The following is an 18,884-nucleotide window of genomic DNA, read 5'->3' on the forward strand; positions in this document are numbered from 1 at the left end:
AGGCTTCCCGCTGAGCAGGGAGCCCAATGCAGGGCTGGATCCCAGGACCCTGGGATCATGACCTGACCCGAAGACAGACGACTGAGCCACCAGGTGCCCCGTACCTATTACTATTCTTAACATAACTTGTTCTCACCTACATCCTTGGGATAACGTGCTCTCCCCTACTCTTCTTGCCAAAACGGAGCTCTATTCGTTGTTCAGTAGATTAATGAATTCAACTCACTTGTATCAATTTTTCCAGGGCAGTGTTTAACTTTTATTTGTTTCATAATGGGTTCCTAGAGCTAGTAATCACACTCAGTGCATACTGTCTAGCAGAAACTTGTTTAAAATGAATTCTGGTGTAATGGTTTTTGCATGTTACCCTGAAACGCAGGTCTAGCTTTTCTCTTTCTTCTTGCAGCTCAGTCTTTTGTTTACAAATGTAGACAAATCTGTATTATACTAAAAACCTGAAATGGATTAGTGCGGTGTCTTGAATCACACAAAGAAACGAATTTGTTGTTTAAAATGAAAATAATTTCATGGTTTAGCTTTGAAGAAGAGTACGAAAAGTCATGCCATTAGCAATAATTTACTCATTTGTGTATTTTATACAGATTTAATAAGTCTTTGCTTTAAACTTGGCTTTTACATGGGGATTATAAAGTGTTTTGTCAGTTTTGCAAATAAAATATGAAGGCTTAAACGTGGCTAATACACCACATGGCTGTTTCCCCTTTTTCTTACTTTCCCTGGTAGAAGGAAGAGCTGAACACACAGGAGCTGGTGCCTTAAGGGAGTGGGAGTCAGGAAATTTGATGAGATGGAGGGCCAAGGAGAAGGTAGACCTCAAGGCCTGAAGTCGTCAGAGTGCAACGTCTCTAGGCCAGGTGAGTACTAGAGCTTCCTACAAAAGTTAAGAATCTCCAGCAAAGCAATGAGATTCCTGTCTCTCTGTCTCTCTCAGCCTGCTTCCTGTCTCTCTCTGCCTGCTTCACTGCCTACTTGTAATCTCTGTCTGTCAAATAAATAAATAAAATCTTAAAAAAAAAAAAAAAGAAGAAAACACAGAGAGAGCAACAAGAAACTCTGAAATGAGGGGAAAGGGAATGGGTCAGATGCATCATCTGAGAAATTTTGGCCCTTAGAGAAGAAAAGTGAGAGTCAGGCCGGCACCTGCTGAATGGCTGGCTGTGTTCCCACAGGACTTTGGACTCATCTACGCCCATTCATTTCACAGCACTCACAAACCCCTTCGCCATCACCAAGGCAAAGCCTGTAACCATCTTACATAGGTAATCATCAGGCTAATCTTTATACATCTGATTCACCCTTAATACTCATTTTGTCCAGACCTCAGCGGCATGAAGACTCTTTGGTTTGCATTAAGAGGAACTGGAGAGAGAGAGAGAGATGATATGGCATGAGATGTTGCCAATTTTCATTGAAATACTGCTAAGATGTTGCTGATTTTGTTGAAAATACTCCTAATAGAATTTAACTTATTTCCAAAATGATATTGTAGATACTGCCATTTATAAAGCTGGTTCAAGCTTTATTTCTTCCACGGTTGCTTATTCCACAAATATTAATTGAGCATCTACTATGTGCAAACACCAAGAAGACACAAGGGAGAAAAACTCCTGGGCCTCATGAATCTTGCATTCTCGTCACCCTGTCACCTGTTGGTTCTCTCCTCCATCCTCCAAGACAGTGAATCCAAACCCATTTAACCTCTACTACTTTCTGTCTCCCCATCTTTGTCTCACATCCTTCACTCCCAGCATATACTTCATATACCATCTCGCAAAGAGAACAGAGGATGGCAACCCAGTTTTCTCCCCACCTTCCTCTAGAGTGGAACTTGGCCACACTCTTTCTGACTCAGGAGACCGGGCATCGTTTCTGAACGTCCCTAGGGCTTTGGAAACCACGGAATCCTGAACATGTCTGTGTCTGTGGACTTTGTCCACAAAATCGAGGGTACCCACTATTGCTTTCGTTTGTCTTCATTTGCTGACAGATTCCAAAGCTTTGGCATGCCCTCAAAGCATCCACTGCATTTGACGGACTCATCTTGATAACTTTAAAGAAGGCCACACCCACTCTTCGGGTACAGAATTACTTCTTAGAACAAATCATGTATTAGTTGTTAGCTAGTAAGTAAAATATCAAGAGGGTGATCGGAGTCCAAGTGCTGCTGTCATAAAGGAAGAGACTGTCCACAAAAGTGTCTTTTTTCCCCTGAGTCAAGTCGATATTTAAGAGCTCAGTGAAAAATAAACCCTTAGTGAACACTGGCTGACCTGATTAAAGGGCGGTGAAGTCAAAAGATGATAGGCTTTGGAGCAAACAGTCCCTGGTTTGAACTCCAGTGGCTGTCCTTAGTAGCCACGTGACTTGTAACAACTCTCCAGGATCTGTCAAGACGGCTGTTACCACTTGCAAAGTAAAGATGAAAATCCAGCTTTGTCAGGGTTATAGTAAGGAACAGATGAGATAACATCATGTCTCCAGCCCCACACTTGGGTGAAATGGTGGTTGATTCAATATTAAAAGCCAGTTTTCTGTAGAATTCCTGGGCGCCTCCCACATCTCCCCTGTACCGCCCCAACTCATTTGTTTTGTCCGTAGCTCAGTAATTGATGGCTGGAGGTTTCCAGAAGAACTGACCAAATACCAATATTCCCAGACAGCGAATCTGCTTAGAGATGGTATTTGAGTAATTTTTGGTCATTGTGTTAAGAATCGGATCTTGTTCTTCTCTCTCTGCCTGCCTCTCTGCCTACTTGTGATCTTTGTCTATCAAATAAATAAAATCTTAAAAAAAAAAAAAAAGAATCGGATCTTGTCTATTTGACACAAGTTTGAATTATAGATACCTAATGAAACTTTTCGCCTCAGAAAACTTTGTCAACCTCAAAACAAAATGTGTTTGTGAAGTTATTTTTATGCTTTCTTGGGCAAGCTTTGAGGTAATTATAATGAGAACAATTGAAAGTATCATTCTCTTTTCTGCCCAAAGAAATCCCGCACTTTTTAAGTAAGATGGTCCAAACAGACACACTAATGGAGAAACTTGTGCCTTCAGATTAATTTAAATATATATAAGTACATGCTTTTGATTAATGTTGGAGTTCTTATCCTCTGGATGACCTTGTTAATTCATTTGGTGGAGTCTAATCTGTCTTCCATAGTGAGTAGAAAGAAGATCATTTCCGAGGGATGCAGTGGAGACCAGAGCCCCGTATTTGTTTTAATCTCTGGTGAATATACTGTGTTGGGACCAAGAAAACCACTGAGAAAAATCTTCCTTTCCTAAAGTTGGCTTGATATTTGCCAACCTAACGCCAGTTTAATATGGGAGTAAGAGGAAAGTGAGGAATGGAAAAATATTCTCAGGAAAGCTAAAAAAGAAAACAAAAGAAGATTCGGTTTAATATATGGCCATTAGCTGTTACTGAATCTATCCAATCGATGAGAACCATGGTTCCAATATCCACATTCCTGTAGGATAGGACTGGGGTAGGGGTCTTCACTCCCCTTACTTTAGAGCTGAACACCTCCTGACAATTCATATTCATTTGGTCTTGGAGAAAGGTTGGTATGGAATGATAATAGCAATGTTAATCCTTAAACCCATGTCTTGCTTTTCCTGGGATTTATCTATTCAGTCAAAGAGGAGAAGAAGGAATGAGGTAAATAAACTCACATGTTAATTCAGATTTACAAACTTTTTTTTTTTTTTTCTCTCGAGTGTTTACTGTCAGGCACTGAATTAGGTACTGGATATAAAGAGATGAAGAAGTCATCTTTTCTGCTCTCATGGATCTCAGAGTTTAATAGGAGAAACAGACCTTTTGTCCCAGCAATCTGTGCCCTTCGGGGTGTCTTAGGTCCGATTCCCCAAAAGCACAGCCTGACGCAAGGGTTCATGTGTGAGTAATCAGCTGATGGAGTGTTCCCAGGAGAAACCTGTAAGGAAGTGAAGGAAGCCAATCTGGGCAGGGCAAGAAGCCAAGCAGAGACATGAATTCAGCAAAGTCTTGCGTCAGCTGATCTCCAGAGAAGCTGTGGACGTGAAGACTACAGACTGGTTCTACCTGGAGTCGAGAGGCCAGATTTGTAGACCTTTCAATTATACAATTATTTGATGAGGGTCTCCTAGTGGGCATTTCTGGGCTCCATGTGGTCAATGAGAATTCTCTGGAAAAAGATAGCTATGGGCCACCAGTGGCCAAGACTCCTGGCTGCTGAGAGATAACCGCCCTGGCTTAGTGGCGGCTTGGTTCAGGCAGTATCTGCCACTGGATACAAAAATGAGGATAACGTGGCTTTTCACCCATGTAAGTCAGAGCCCCACTGTGTAGACAGGCATTAAACAAACAACTATAGTGCAGTGTGATAAGTATAACTATAAGAGTTTGTACAACATGGTGGGCACAAGACAGCAATGATCTGATTTATACCTTCACTGGCACTTAACCTCATGGCACAAAATGCTGGTGGCATTTTTAAAAAATAGTTCTGTCTTTCTGGTGGTAAAGAGTATGGGTATGGAAGTCCCTTCAGAGAAGATGATAATTAAGGTAGATTTATAAGGAATAAGCTTTGTAAATGAGATACTGGTGATTGGGGAATTATTACGACAGCAATGTCTAATCCATGACCCTGTTTAAATCTCTATGGGAGCTCTTTTTCAACCCTATTGCCATTCTATCCTATAATGGTATAAATAAGCATGTATATGTAGATAATAATATAATATGTTATATATTGTAATATGTTATAACCATATATTAGGTGGATAATAATTATAAGTTACATTGTTATATTACATTATATATTTTAAAAATTATAAACATATTATTATAAGGTATACATATTATATATAAATAAATATATAAATAGTAGTAAACAGGATTAAATAATAATATAAATATAAATGTGTTGCACTGAATAATATATAATATATGTAATAGATTATATTTATATTTTATTATATTGAGACCTTTTTTTAAGACTTTATTTATTTATTTGACAGAGAGAGAGATCACAAGTAGGAAGGCAGAGAGAGAGGGGGGAAGCAGGCTTTCCGCTGAGCAGAGAGCCTGTTGTGGGGCTGGGTCCCAAGACCCTGAGATCATACCTGAGCCGAAGGCAGAGTCTTAACCCACTGAGCCACCTAAGCACCTATATTGAGACTTTAAGAAAGAAATAAGGTTGGATTTTAAGGAAGAAGGCCACTTCCAACCCAATGATAGGAACCTTTCTATCATAGTAAGCACATGGTGGGTGATAGTGCTTTCTTTGGGAACTAAGAAGGAAGCTACCAGTATGAGTCAAGATTTGTTGGAAGATACAGCTATACTTTTAGTAATGGAGTTGGCTTGTCAAATTAAATGATTGAGGTTTGTTTTCATAAGACACTTTTCCAAAGGTAGTCTACCATATCCAGTGATATTTTCATTTAGTGATACCATTGTTTTATTTGATACATCTTGGAAGTAATGTTGGCTGTAGGCTTGTAGAACCTCCAGGCAAAACAGGCCCAACCCAGAACTGGGAACATTTCTAAGTGGTTCCAGGTTTTCACTTCTCTAGAATTGGTCATATTAAATAAAATGATGTTTCGGTGTAGTTATCTGATGCACTAGTCATGCAAAAATCCATGTTTTAAGAACACAAAGGAATGAGGTGAGATTTCTTTGTGTGGCTCAGTATCAGTTTCTGCAGTCTTCTCATTCACTTCAAATCCTGCAATATAACGCTTGGCTTGGAGTTTGACAAACTGGCAGGCTGTTTATTTGTGTTCATTATTTATTACTTGTGCTTTTCATAGTTCATATCCTTTTTTAATGGTCATCCCAATATCTTTCCAGAATTTTCTTTTAATGTGAAAATGTATGTTTCATTTAAAAACCAAAGGAGAAAAGAAACTTCCTGTGACCTCCATAATTACCTTCTACATGTGCTTATTTTTCTTTTCATGTGAACGTATTAAAAAAAAAATTGCTTGTATATCCGATGTTCTATTCCAGAAAGACAGTTATGTTGTTGAAGTATTGTGTTCCGTCCTCCATGTTTGATGGCTTGAGTGGTAGGTAAGCACTGAGAGGAGTAATTTCTTATGAGGAGAAATGTGAGGGAAGAGAATAAGGGAAACACAAATACAGGTACACTGAAACATACACACATATAGCGCCACCATTGAAACACACACACACACACCCCATACCACCACCACCCATGGGTAAATGACTCTAGGACAAAATGACCTGAAAGTGCTATTTGGAACTTAGCATCTCTATGACTTCTACTTTTACAAAAACTTCTGGAAAAAGCTATATTAGGAAATATTGACAATTTATGTCTGAATTTTGTGACTCTGATTCCTTCCTGAGACAAGGGACTACAAGCAGTTGTATTAAACTGTAACAAGGACAGATACACAGAGGAAAATCCATCTTTTTATTTGCACAATCCTGTCCTTTCATTTGCATACTTTCTGTAGGAGTAAGTGACTGGCTTGAATTTGGGAAGTTATGCCTTTCATTAAGAGAAAGCAGGCGTGTGAAGGTGCTTTCATTTCTCTTGGTTAGTAAGGTCATCCTACATCGGTTATCCCTAGTTAGTTTAGTCCTATAGGGATGCAGAGCAACTCTTTCTTCTCGATTTTCCTTTAACTATTGCCTCCTCTCCCACTCAGTCCATATTGTTCGGGTAAGAGAGCACTCCCCTGCCCACCCCCTCATCCATCCGGACCCCTGAGGAGGCCTCAGTACTCAGGTCAACAGCCAAAGCAGTCACTCTCATTGCCAGGATGGGCACAAGATCTAAAGCTGGGCCAAACCATTGATATTCCTGTCCTTGCAACCAGACTGCTCAGTGTTTTTTTTAGAAGGATAAAGGGGATTTCTCTCTTCTCCTGGTTTTAATTCGTAAGTACTTATAAATCAGCCAGCCAAATAAAAAGGCACTTTCTTACTCTCATTCTATTATTATAATAATAATATATTAGGAGCCATACTCACAGCATTTGGTTCATCATCTCATATAATTTCTACAGTAATCCTCTGGGGTAGGTACTTCTATTATCCCCGTCTATGCATGAGAAGCTAAACCTTAGACACCCTGGGGTTTTTTGTTTTTTGTTTTTTTAGATATTTAATAATAGATATTTTTTATTAACATATAATATATTATTTGCCCCAGGGGTACAGGTCTGTGAATCATCAGGCTTGCACATTTCACAGCACTTACCATAGCACATACCCCCCCCCCCAATGTCCATAACCCAGCTACCCTGTCCGTACCTCCCACCCCCCAGCAACCCTCAGTTTGTTTCCCGAGATTCAGAGTCTCTTATGCCTTGTCTCCCTCCTGATCCCATCTTATTTCATTTTTTCCTTCCCTACCCCCCACGACTCCCCACCCTGTCTCTCAAATTTTTCATATCAGAGAGAGCATATGATAATTTATGATAATTTTCTCTCTCTGATTGACTTTTTCATTCAGTGTAATATCCTCTAGTTCCATCCACATCATTGCAAATACCAAGATTTCCTTTCTTTTGATGGCTGCATAGTATTCCATTGTGTATATATACCATATCTTCTTTATCCATTCATCTGTTGATGGACATCTAGGTTCTTTCCATAGTTTGGCTATTGTGGACATTGCTGCTATAAACATTCCGGTGCACGTGCCCCTTCGGATCACTGCATTTGTATCTTGAGGGTAAATACCCAGTAATGCGATTGCTGGGTCGTAGGGTAGCTCTATTTTCAACTTTTTGAGGACCCTTCCAGAATGGCTTTACCAGCTTGCATTCCCACCCAACAGTGTAGAAGGGTTCCCCTTTCTCCACATCCTCACCAAAACCTGTCATCTCCTGACTTGTTAACTTAAGCCATTCTGACTGGTGTGAGATGGTATCTCATTGTGGTTTTGATTTTGATTTGTATTTCCCTGATGCCAAGTGATGTTGAGCACTTTTTCATGTAGACATCCTGTTTTTGAAAGTCACATGCTAATAAATAAATGATAGTTAGTCTTGAACCTATTTAGTCTGACCTGAAACTTATGCTCTTGCCCTCAGCATATAATCTGTACACATTCTTCTGAGCAGAAGGAAAGCCTACATTTTACATGTTTGCAAACATTAAAACAAAATGTATATTTGGAACAGAGGAATGAAGGAGAACTGAGAGTATGTCCTAGAGAATCACAGAGTCAGAGTGACCATAGTCCTTCAGTGACTAGAGATAAAGATTACAGCATCTTGAGTGGTGGTGGGACAGAGGTGGGTACCACTCAAGTAAGCTGAGTCTTGGCTAAGTACTTGCCAAACTAAATCTATAACTTGAGGCAGCCTAGAGGCATCACATCACCTTCAATGTAACCATAATATTCTAGACAATTCCAAAGTTTGCTAGAGCTAGGTAATGAGTTTGGCTTCATATCCTGTTGTTCATGTTTGTTTATTAATGAAGTCATTTGTTTATTCAGTCATTCATTCCTCTGATTTTTATTGAGCATCTGCTAAGTACCAGGTATTAGATGCCTGGGATATATCAAGGTATCTGTCCCCAAGGAATGCCTAATTTGGAATAGGGGATGAATAAGTTAGAAAAAAAAAAAACCAAATTACAATGAAGCAACAAATGTTCAACAATTTTAGTAGGAATTAAAAAGAAGGAAAAGAAATTATAATAGAGTAGATCTGGTGACCGGTACTGGACCATACAGTTGAGCCGAGAAAGATGCCTCTAATTGTTTACTCTTATTAATTCTATTTATTTAATTATGGTTGGATTGAATTCTGGAAACGTTCCCAGAAGCCTTTCCCTGCTGGGGAACACAACAGTTTTATGAATGGCATCCTTCCCCTTGTGAGCTGGAAGCCATCTAAAATCGTTAGTGCCTCTGCAAGCAGCTACATTTAAAGAATTTTATGCTGAAGTATTTTGATGTAATTGGGAAAAATACAGTGAATCAGATCCACTCAGAATCTAGCTCAACTTAAGTGCTTACTAAGTATATGATTTTGTATAAATTATTTAACAACTCTGAGCCCAAGTTTGTTTAAAACAGTAACATGGGGATGCATATGGAACGCGTACATAAATGTAGAAATATGAAGTGCCTCTCGTGTTAGTATTCACTTGCTCAACAAATTTTAGTTTTCTTCCCTTCCATGATTTCCTAGTTTCTGTTTTCTCATTTATTATACTGGAATAACAGTACTGATTTATAGGAGTGATCACTCAATGAAAGTATGTACATCCAAAATGGTTGGCCCATAGTAGATGCTCAATAAATGTCAAATTCCCTTGTCTTTTCTCTTACTTGAAAAACGTAAATGGCTTCTTGTCTTAATTGGCAAAAGGAACTTCTCTGGTAAATTCTAAGAAGAAAAAAAAATCCTACATATCTGAATAATTACATTCTTGACTCAAAGTCCATTACAGTTTCCACTTTGTCTGGAAAGACACAGTAAAAACAAAGACAAAGTAGGAAACACAGTAGGAAGCAGCTCACAAAGACATATAATGGATAAGGGAACAGTTAAAACTTTCAGTAAAGTTCTCTCTCTCTTTCTCTCTCTCTCTCTGTAGATATACATATATATATTCAATGACTTAATGATTAATATTCCAGTGTTATAAAAATAAAAACAATGCTTTCAAATCATAGTACATAGAAAAAGCAGTTGCCTTATTTGTACTATGGAAAAGGTGATTTAGAAATTACATTTTTGTTCATTTGTCACATATGTTTTTGTAGTATGGGGCCCAAACCTTAAACCTTGTGGTTGGTAGTCTGGTTATATAGAAAACCTCTCTCTGCTGAAAAGAAGTTTTCTACTCTAAATCCATTCTATTTTCATTTATGCTAGAATGATGAATAATGCAGTGTTAAATTGCTTTTTTTTTCTGATTTAATACTAGCATAGGAACTATTTTCTAGAATAATATCAATTAAAATTCTCTGTGGCAGATGTGGGTTGTGGACCTGGTCAAAAGGCATAAACTCCCAAGCCACCTTGTGATTGTTTTAGTAGAAGATTCCCAGGCATTACTTGGAATAATCTCAGCCATGCATTGCAGGTAATGAGGGAGACACAATTTCATACCCAGCTTCTTAACTCCTTGGCTGCTGTTGAAGGTAGTTTTATTTTTCATTTGGTGGACTGGAACATCCCCTCAGATTAGGCAGAAGGAAGCCCTTAGTATTTTATAAGCACAGCTCTGTCAGAAGTGAGTAATAATAGCATGGACTCTGATTTTTATAGTCAGTTTTATTTCTACTTTAAGGAGCAAGTTCTTCTTCATCACACTTGTAAGCAGAAGCAGAATGGCTCTTGGTAAAAGTTAAAGCATGAACAGTATAGCAAAGATAATTGAAATCTATACATTTAAATCTAATTCTATTTGATTTCTTTCCAAATAAGTATTAAATCCCTACTATATACAAAAGAGTATGTCCAATGCATATATGTTGATTTAAGTTTGTCAATATCCATTATCCAGATTAGTCCACCAATATTGAATATACTGTTCCTGTTTTCTGCAATTCAGCTAGTCATGAATAACTTCAATTTCCTGCTTGTCTTCTTATCGTGACCCATAAAGTTTTAGAGCCATCTTTCATTCTTAGAATATATTTGCTTAAGGAAAAGCTAATTCCATGAGGGAAAACTCCTTACGATTCCAAGAGTACCTCAAACAAACCAAAACGGACTTTTTTTCCTGGAAGACCTAGGATCTTTCTTTCCTATCTAAACTTGATCTAAACTTGACTAGTGTACCAGGTATATTGCAATATGTCTTTCAATGGTCCCTGCCTCCCAGCAGTCATACCCTCATTGGATCCCTTCCCACTGAATGTGGGCTCACCCTTTGACTTGCTTCTAACCATTACAATAAGGAAAAGATGATGGGATATCACTTCTGTAATTGGGTTACCTAAAATTATGACTTCCATCTTGCTAGCAGATTCTTTCTATTGCCTTCTCAATTTGCATACTGCCATATTAGGAAGGTGCTTTGTGGCAAGGAACTAAGAAGCATTTCTAGCCAATAGCCCACTGGAAACAGGCCCTCAGTCCAATAACTGCTGGAAAACTGAATTTTTCCAACAAGCCTGTGTGTATGGAAGGCCACCCTCTCCTAGTCAAGTCTTCAGATGAGACCACAGCCCTGACCAAGACCTTGATTAAAGTCATGTTCACTGCAGGACTAGTCACAATAGATAAGGCATGGAAACAACCAAATGTCCATTGATAGATGAGTGGATAAAAAATATGTAGTATATATACAATGGAATATTATTGAGCCTTAAAAAATAAGAAAATCTTGCAGTATAGAACAACACAGATAGACCTAGAGGATTTTATGCTAAGTGAAATAAGCCAGTAATAGAAGGACAAGTATTTTTAAATTCTGCTTATATGAGATATCTAAAATAGCCAAGCCCATAGAAGCAATGAGTAGAAAGATGACTGCTCAGGATTTAGGGAAAGGGATGAATAAATTCTAGAAATCTGCTGTACAACATCATGCCTATAGTCAACACTAGTGTGCTGTATCCTCAAAAATTCATTGAAAGAGTAGATCTCATGTTAAATGTTTTTACTACAAAAAAAAAAAAAAAGAAGACAGATTATATTGTCAAGGGAATTACTCTGCAGATAAATAGAACTTAATACTTCTGGGGAACAAGGGGAAATTGAATAGAACAAGCATCTCAGTCATTTTGCCCAAGGGCTGCGGTAGCTGTTGGAGGAAGGTGGGAGACATTAATTCCTCCAGAACTTCCAAACTTTCCCCAGGGTTTTGTGGTCAAGGAAAACCTCAGACAAAAAGTCAAAGGTGCGGGCAGTTGGAAGTTGACTAAGCAAGTATGGGTGTGGTTAAATGCTGGAAGAGATAGGCAGGGTATTAAAGGTATCTGGCTCAGTTTATGCACAACTCTAATGACTCTCACTCCAATTTGCAATCCTTGCCAAATCTCACTGTTTTTCTGGATCAGAGCTGGGATTAAAAACCCAGTGAGACTATGAAATGAAATCTATCGTATAGGATTGTTGTGAGTTTTAACTACACATAAATGTACCTAGTAAGTAGTGAGCACACAGGGGTTAATGAGCATTCCATAATTGTCATACTCTCCAACATCTGGAGTTTTCCAGCAAGAGACAGGACAACATGGTATATAAAGGACCTGGGGTTAGGGACCTATGTCCTAATCTCAGCAATACCAACAAATAACAATGATCTGGGACACTGTAATAAATCTACTCTTTTTGTGTGTGTGCCGTGGTAAGCAGAAAAAGGCTGAAAAAGTTACTGTTCTTCCTCTGTAAATACAATTTTGATGATAGAAGAAAATAGTAACCTGACTTAGAAATCTCAAAATTAACAAAAAATTAAGTCACCCAAGTTCTTTTATGTGACTATTAACATTTTCATACCCTCTCTTTTATACTTTTTCACACACACACTCACTCACAAACACACACAGCTCCTTTTGCCTGGTTGTTATCATAGTTTATGTATATCACTATATGCAGTATTTTAATAGAAGTTAGAATGATGAGGGAAAGCATCTGTCTCTATACACCTTTCCTAATCCAGTGTGTTAGCAAATTTTTAAAACCTTTTCTGTCTGACAGATGAAAAGGGTAACTTCACTATAATTTCTCTTACTCCTAAGATTGAATATCTTTGCATATCTTTAAGAGTCATTGCTATTTTCTTTCTTTAATAATATGCATTTTTCCCATTGAGGGAGGCAGAATTCTCAGACGAGAATTCAGTTCACCTGACAATTCGATTTCAGCCTTGTGAAGCCTTGAGCAGAGAACCTAGTTTCACCACGTGAGACTTCTGTTCTACACAACAATAAGAGAACAAATGATGTTTTTATGTCGCTAAGTTTGTGTTAATTTATTGCACAGCGATAGAAAAGTAAGGTATCCATGTTTCTACATAACTTCCATACTTATTTTTCATATTATCATAAAATATGCCATCAGTGACACTGGCCATATTTAACCGTTTCCTTACAGATGAACATTGGGTTACTATTAATTTTTTGCTATTATAAATACTACAGCAACAAATAGGTTCGTGCACATAGTTTTACCCATTTTTAAAAATCATTTAATGTTTATTTTATCTGCTTTTATATCAAACAGATAATATATTACTGGTTTCAAAATTCAGATGTACATAATGATAAAAACTGAAGAATTTTCTTCTCTTTTCTATGCCTTGGCTATTCACTTTTCTAAGCCCCAAAGAATTCAAGTATTAAATTATTTTGAATACTTCTAGAGATAGTTTGTGCCTAAATGATAGCATACAATGTCCACTCTTCTGTAGCTTGCTTTTTCACTAAACAATATATTTTGAAGATTGGTATATGTCAGCACCTAAAAAATAGTGACTCTGTAGCCAAATAGTGTTCTATTAAATAAGTGTACCATCATTTATTTAATATTTTTGTTATTTAACCGTAAATACATACTAGTTTATTCTGTTGTATAAATGGACCATAATTCATTGATGGATGAACATGTAGATTTTTTTGGAATTTTGTTCATGGTCATCACACAAGATAATTTGGGATAATTCCCATGAGGACAACCAGAAAAACTAGCTATATAAAAATGTATCTACCTGAAGGTAGTAAAGGGTTAAACAGAGAGAAGGAATTACTTGGTTAGGAGTTGAGGGAAGTGGAAACCCAGGATTGTGAGCCCAGCCTCTGAGGAAGGGTGTTTTAGACCTGGCTGAGAATGATGCTGAGGACTTTGTGACAACCTCATGGGACCCTAAGGAGTTATGGACACTCCAAGGTGACCCTCAACTTTGGGCTGGGACTCCAAAGGGATAAACCCAAAGAATGAATGAATACCAAGCGGCAAACCCTCACAGGGATTGATCATCACCTCTTAATTCCTGAAATCCGATTGAGATGATTCAAGATTGCTAATAACGCTTGGTGGAAACAAAGGTACATCTCTGTGGAAAGTAACCACAATTGGCGTCACATTATTTTTAGAAAGAATTTTATAAGTAGAAAATCTCAGCCACCCAAACCAACCCACCAAACAACAGGCACTTTAGGGAGTCATGACAACCTGAAGAAAAATTAGTAGAAACAAGAGGAAATAAACGCAGATCCACAGGGGTTCCCAGGAATTCAGAGACTAACTTGAAACAACATTGTTACTATGCCCAAGGCAATAAAGGAAGAGAAAACATTTTCAGTGGAAGGCTGGAAACAATAGTTTGCAATCTTTGCTCTTACAAATAAGGTAGCAGCAAATATACTTGTGCCAGTATATTTGCAGAAGGAATATGTAGATGTGGTATTTCTGTGTCAAAAATATTTGCAATTTTAATTTTCATAGCTACTGATGAATTTTTCTTCCTAGAGGAGCTACCGATTTATATTCTTAACAGCAATGTAGGAAAATGTCTGTTTCCCTATGTTCTTGACAACCTATGTATTAACAAATGTTTAAACTATTTCCTAATAATGTTGGGGAAGGGGCGAATGGTATCTCACCATAATTTTTATTTGCATTTACCTTCTAAAAAGTTTGAACATAATTATACATGTGTAAGGGCTATTATTTTTTCTCTAAATAATCCTTTAATTTTTCTATTGGATTGTTGATCTTTTTTTAAATGTTTATGGGAGTTTTTTTATATATCAGGGATATTGGTCCTTGTTTTCTATAATATAAATTGCAGATCTTTTCCTCATTTTGCCCTTGAGAATTCTGACTTTGGTCCCTGTAGATTTTGCTATGTCCGAATTTTTATGGTCAAATTTTCACTTTTTATTTTGTTTCTTTCATTACTTGTTTTTTTTTTTTTTTAAGATTTTATTTATTTATTTGACAGAGAGAGATCACAGAAAGGCAGGCAGAGAGAGGGTGAAGCAGGTTCCCTGCTGAGCAGAGAGCTTGATGTGGGGCTCCATCCCAGGACCCTGAGATCATGTTCTGAGCCGAAGGCAGAGGTTTAACCCACTGAGCCACCCAGGCACCCCTCATTACTTCTAGTTTTTATGTCATGTTTAGGAAGACCTTTGCCACTTAGAGATTATGTGTCAAAAATCACTTTAATGCTTTCTTGCACTTTCATGGTTTCATTTTTAAATTATTGATCCAGCTAGACTTTTCTTTCAGTGGCCATCTAGTTATTTTGGACCATTTATTGAATAATCCTTCTGTTCCTTACTGATTTGACATGCCACCTTTATCATAGACTTAATCCCTGTATACATCTGGGACCATTTTTTGAATTGTTTTTTGTTTCTATTCACCTTTCTGTTCATCTACCTATGATATACTCTGCAAATTATTTGTCTTTATACAATATGTTAACATCTATTATAGGTTGTCCTGTCTCAATATTTTTCCTTTTTAGAATTGCTTTGAATATCCTTATTTGTTCTTTTGCATTGGCTTTGGAATTTGCTCTTTGTTTCGCAAATAAACCTGTTGGTATGTTTAGTAAAATGACATTACATTACAGAGTGATTTAGAAAGATTTGACATCAATTCTTTCCATCCAGGATCATGGTGTGGCTTGTTGTTTGCTCAAGCCTTTGTTTTGTCTCTCAGAAGAATCTTACAGTTTTCCGTGGTGCCTAAATGGGGTGTCTCTTGATTGGATGGGACCCCAAATTTGGAGTAACAATTGAGTAAAACCTGTGGTATGGGTGGGGAAAGAATTCACCCAAGGCAGAACCAAGGAGATGAAAGTTTATTGAATACACCCCAAGGGGGCAGTGGGTAGGACAGCAGTGGAGGAGGTGGGTGGGGCTGTTTTTAAAGGGGGAAGGTGAAGAGGTGTGGTGACATATGGAATCTTGCCTTTACTGGGAACTGTGCCTAGTTGTAAGTAGTCCACTGATTAGTTAGGGCCTATGGATATTTTGAGGTGGGTCTTGCGGGGGCAGGGGTGGAGGGTGGGGGACATGGGTATTCATTCAGCTGGCCCTTTCCATTGCTCAAGGCTGTTCACCTAAATATTTTCTTTCTCTAGATCTTAAACACTAATGGTAAGTTTCTTTTTGTTTCTGTCCCATTGTGGTTGGAGACTTTTTCTTTATACCTACAAACTAGTTTTGATTCTACCTGAAGAGCTACTAATTGAAAGATTTGAAATGTGTGCCCTGTCTTCTTAGCAAATCTGCTTATTCTTTGTAATATAAAAAAAATTACCAAAATAAAAAAATCCAAACCCTAAAAAAAATTTAAAAAACATTTTTTGGTTGATTCTCTTTGGTTTTTCAAATATAGACTAAAATAACAAATACTACTTTTTTAATTTTCATACCTTTAATTTTTTCTTTTGCTTAACTCTATTGGATTATACATACAGAATTAAAGTTAAATAGCAGTGCTGATCATTATTTATCCTGGGTAAATGACAAAAATGGGGCTATCGGTCCAAGTAAAATACATCTCTTATTAATTTCATAAGTGAGAAAGTTACCCTATGCTTTTAATTTACATTAATTCTGTTTCTAACAAGTTTTAGCATTTTTTTCTTCTTTTCATTTAATTTTTTTCTTTTGGAGCTCCCGTGCTGGGCTGGAGTTCGTCATATTGCTTAGTTCATGGAACATTTTCATATATGGACCATATGGGCTCCCTATTTTTATTTTTATTTTTATTATGTGTGTGTGTGTGTGTATAAAATATATAATAATATGTAAATTATTTTATAATTATTTATTCCTAGTTATCACCATTATCATTATTCGTCCATACCCCAAACCCCTTCCCACTATAAGTTACCATCATCATGTATTTATTTATTTATTTAATGTTTCCAAGTAATTTATTTATTTTTTTTTTTAATTTATTTTCAGCATAACAGTATCATTATTTTTTTCATCACACCCAGTGCTCCTTGCAGTCCGTGCCCTCTACAATACCCACCACCTGGTACCCCGACCTCCCACCCCCCCGCCACTTCAAACCCCTCAGATTGTTTTTCAGAGTCCATAGTCTCTCATGGTTCACCTCCCCTTCCAATTTACCCCAACCCCGTTCTCTCTAACTCCCCATTTCCTCCATGCTTTTTGTTATGCTCCACAAATAAGTGAAACCATATGATAATGGACTCTCTCTGCTTGACTTATTTCACTCAGCATAATCTCTCCCAGTCCCGTCCATGTTGCTACAAAAGTTGGGTATTCATCCTTTCTGATGGAGGCATAATATTCCATAGTGTATATGGACCACATCTTCCTTATCCATTCATCCGTTGAAGGGCATCTTGGTTCCTTCCACAGTCATGTATTTAAAGTGAATCGCTTTGTTTTGGGTTGTATATGTTATGGCAAAACACCTTTCGCTTTGCGTGCGTGTATTAGTCATTGACATAAATGGTCTTGTGTCATGTGTCTCAGTAAGCACTGTTGCTATGTGAAACTATGATTTGTAGCCTGTACTGTCTTACTAAATTCCCTGGGATGTGTGCATCATATTTTATCTATTCGTGTTCCAATTGATGGATGCTCAGATTGCCTCTGATTCCATGCCAAATTCTCTTAGTTGCTCTGATGTTATGTGAGAATTCCTTTGGGGTATTCACTGAAGATCTTGGGTTATATGCATAGAAAGCCAGTAATGCCAGAGCAGCAGACCCATTCTGTATCCCTATGAACAGAACACAAGAGCTCTTAGAACCACCCCCCCATACTCCCTACCAGTATCTGTATGAAAGGTTTTCTATATACTTATCCCTTGCGTTTTATAATTTCTCCTGTGTGTTGATTGTTCACACGCTTTCTCTAAGTATTCATTTTTAATATATCATACATATTCTTTATCAAATAGACATACCAATTTCACCTCATTGCTAGGTAGGTTTCTCAATATATTATTTATGTTTGAAGGATTTGTGATGTTTCTTCCAGCATTATGATTTTGTGATTTAGAAGACATTTAAAAATTGTTTATATCAGGAGTTTCTACATTTTTGTAAGAAAGATTTACTTTCAATTTTCCCACAAACTGCTTTTCTAAATACAACAGAGAAGGAGCGGAGAATTCTAAAAAAAAAAAAAAAATCTAGGAGAGGGATGAGGAGGGGCCAGGAAGTCAATGTAGGCACAGCAATCATTTTAGAAATATATTTACTCACTCATTTAATAAACAACTACTAAACTTATTATGAGCTGAGCACTGTAATAAATGTTGATGATGCAGAGATGAGTAAGACAGTTGCCTCCCTTAAAAAACACATGTCCAGTGGAGGAGAGAGGCATGTAAAAACAGATGAATTACAAGTATAACTACAGAAACATTAGCAAAGCCCTGGGGACACAGGTTTCTTCCATTATGTGACTCAGGTTTTCCAGTATTAAATTAATGTGTTTATTATATTGATGACACATTTTCAGAGTCATATTAGGGGAGAGAAAAATAAAAGAAATCGAGATGAATTCATTGATTGTTGGATTGAGTCAACAAATATTTACCGAATGACTCGTTTTGTCCCTGTGCCATGTATCAGGGACCCGAAAGTGAGCAAATGTTAAATGATAACCTTCAAAGGACAAAAAAGTCATTGTCTGATTTTGAAGCTCCCCAGGACCAGTCATTCACTAGGATTCGTATAGCACGGTGAGCCAGGACATTTAACATATCCCCTAGTCATCTGGGTTGCATGTCGGAGACCATAATACGTGTGTATACTCGGGAGAAAGCACTTCTGTTTTGTTGGTTGTGGCTACGTAATGCTAATTCCAGCTTGTTTTACTAAGGGCGAACAAAGGTATATTCAAAAGAAGAAATGTTTCCATCAGGCAGGTGATTCTGCTCGCATGGAAGGTGACCTGACCGCTTCAGGATTCCT

General features: G+C 37.5%; 1 long non-coding RNA gene across 4 annotated transcripts in view; it reads left to right on the forward strand.

Moving 5' to 3' along the window:
• Nucleotides 1-18,884, forward strand: part of LOC101692762 — a 259,825-nt gene that overhangs the window by 226,154 nt on the left and 14,787 nt on the right. For all 4 annotated transcript variants that reach the window (XR_006606147.1, XR_001178006.2, XR_001178008.2 and 1 more), the window contains one exon: nt 745-875. This is a non-coding gene — a long non-coding RNA (uncharacterized LOC101692762). The remainder of the gene's footprint in view (nt 1-744; nt 876-18,884) is intronic.

Source organism: Mustela putorius, unplaced genomic scaffold (assembly GCF_011764305.1).
Source record: "Mustela putorius furo isolate JIRA1106 unplaced genomic scaffold, ASM1176430v1.1 tig00000228_pilon_pilon_pilon, whole genome shotgun sequence".
In the NCBI taxonomy this organism is placed as follows: domain Eukaryota; kingdom Metazoa; phylum Chordata; class Mammalia; order Carnivora; family Mustelidae; genus Mustela; species Mustela putorius.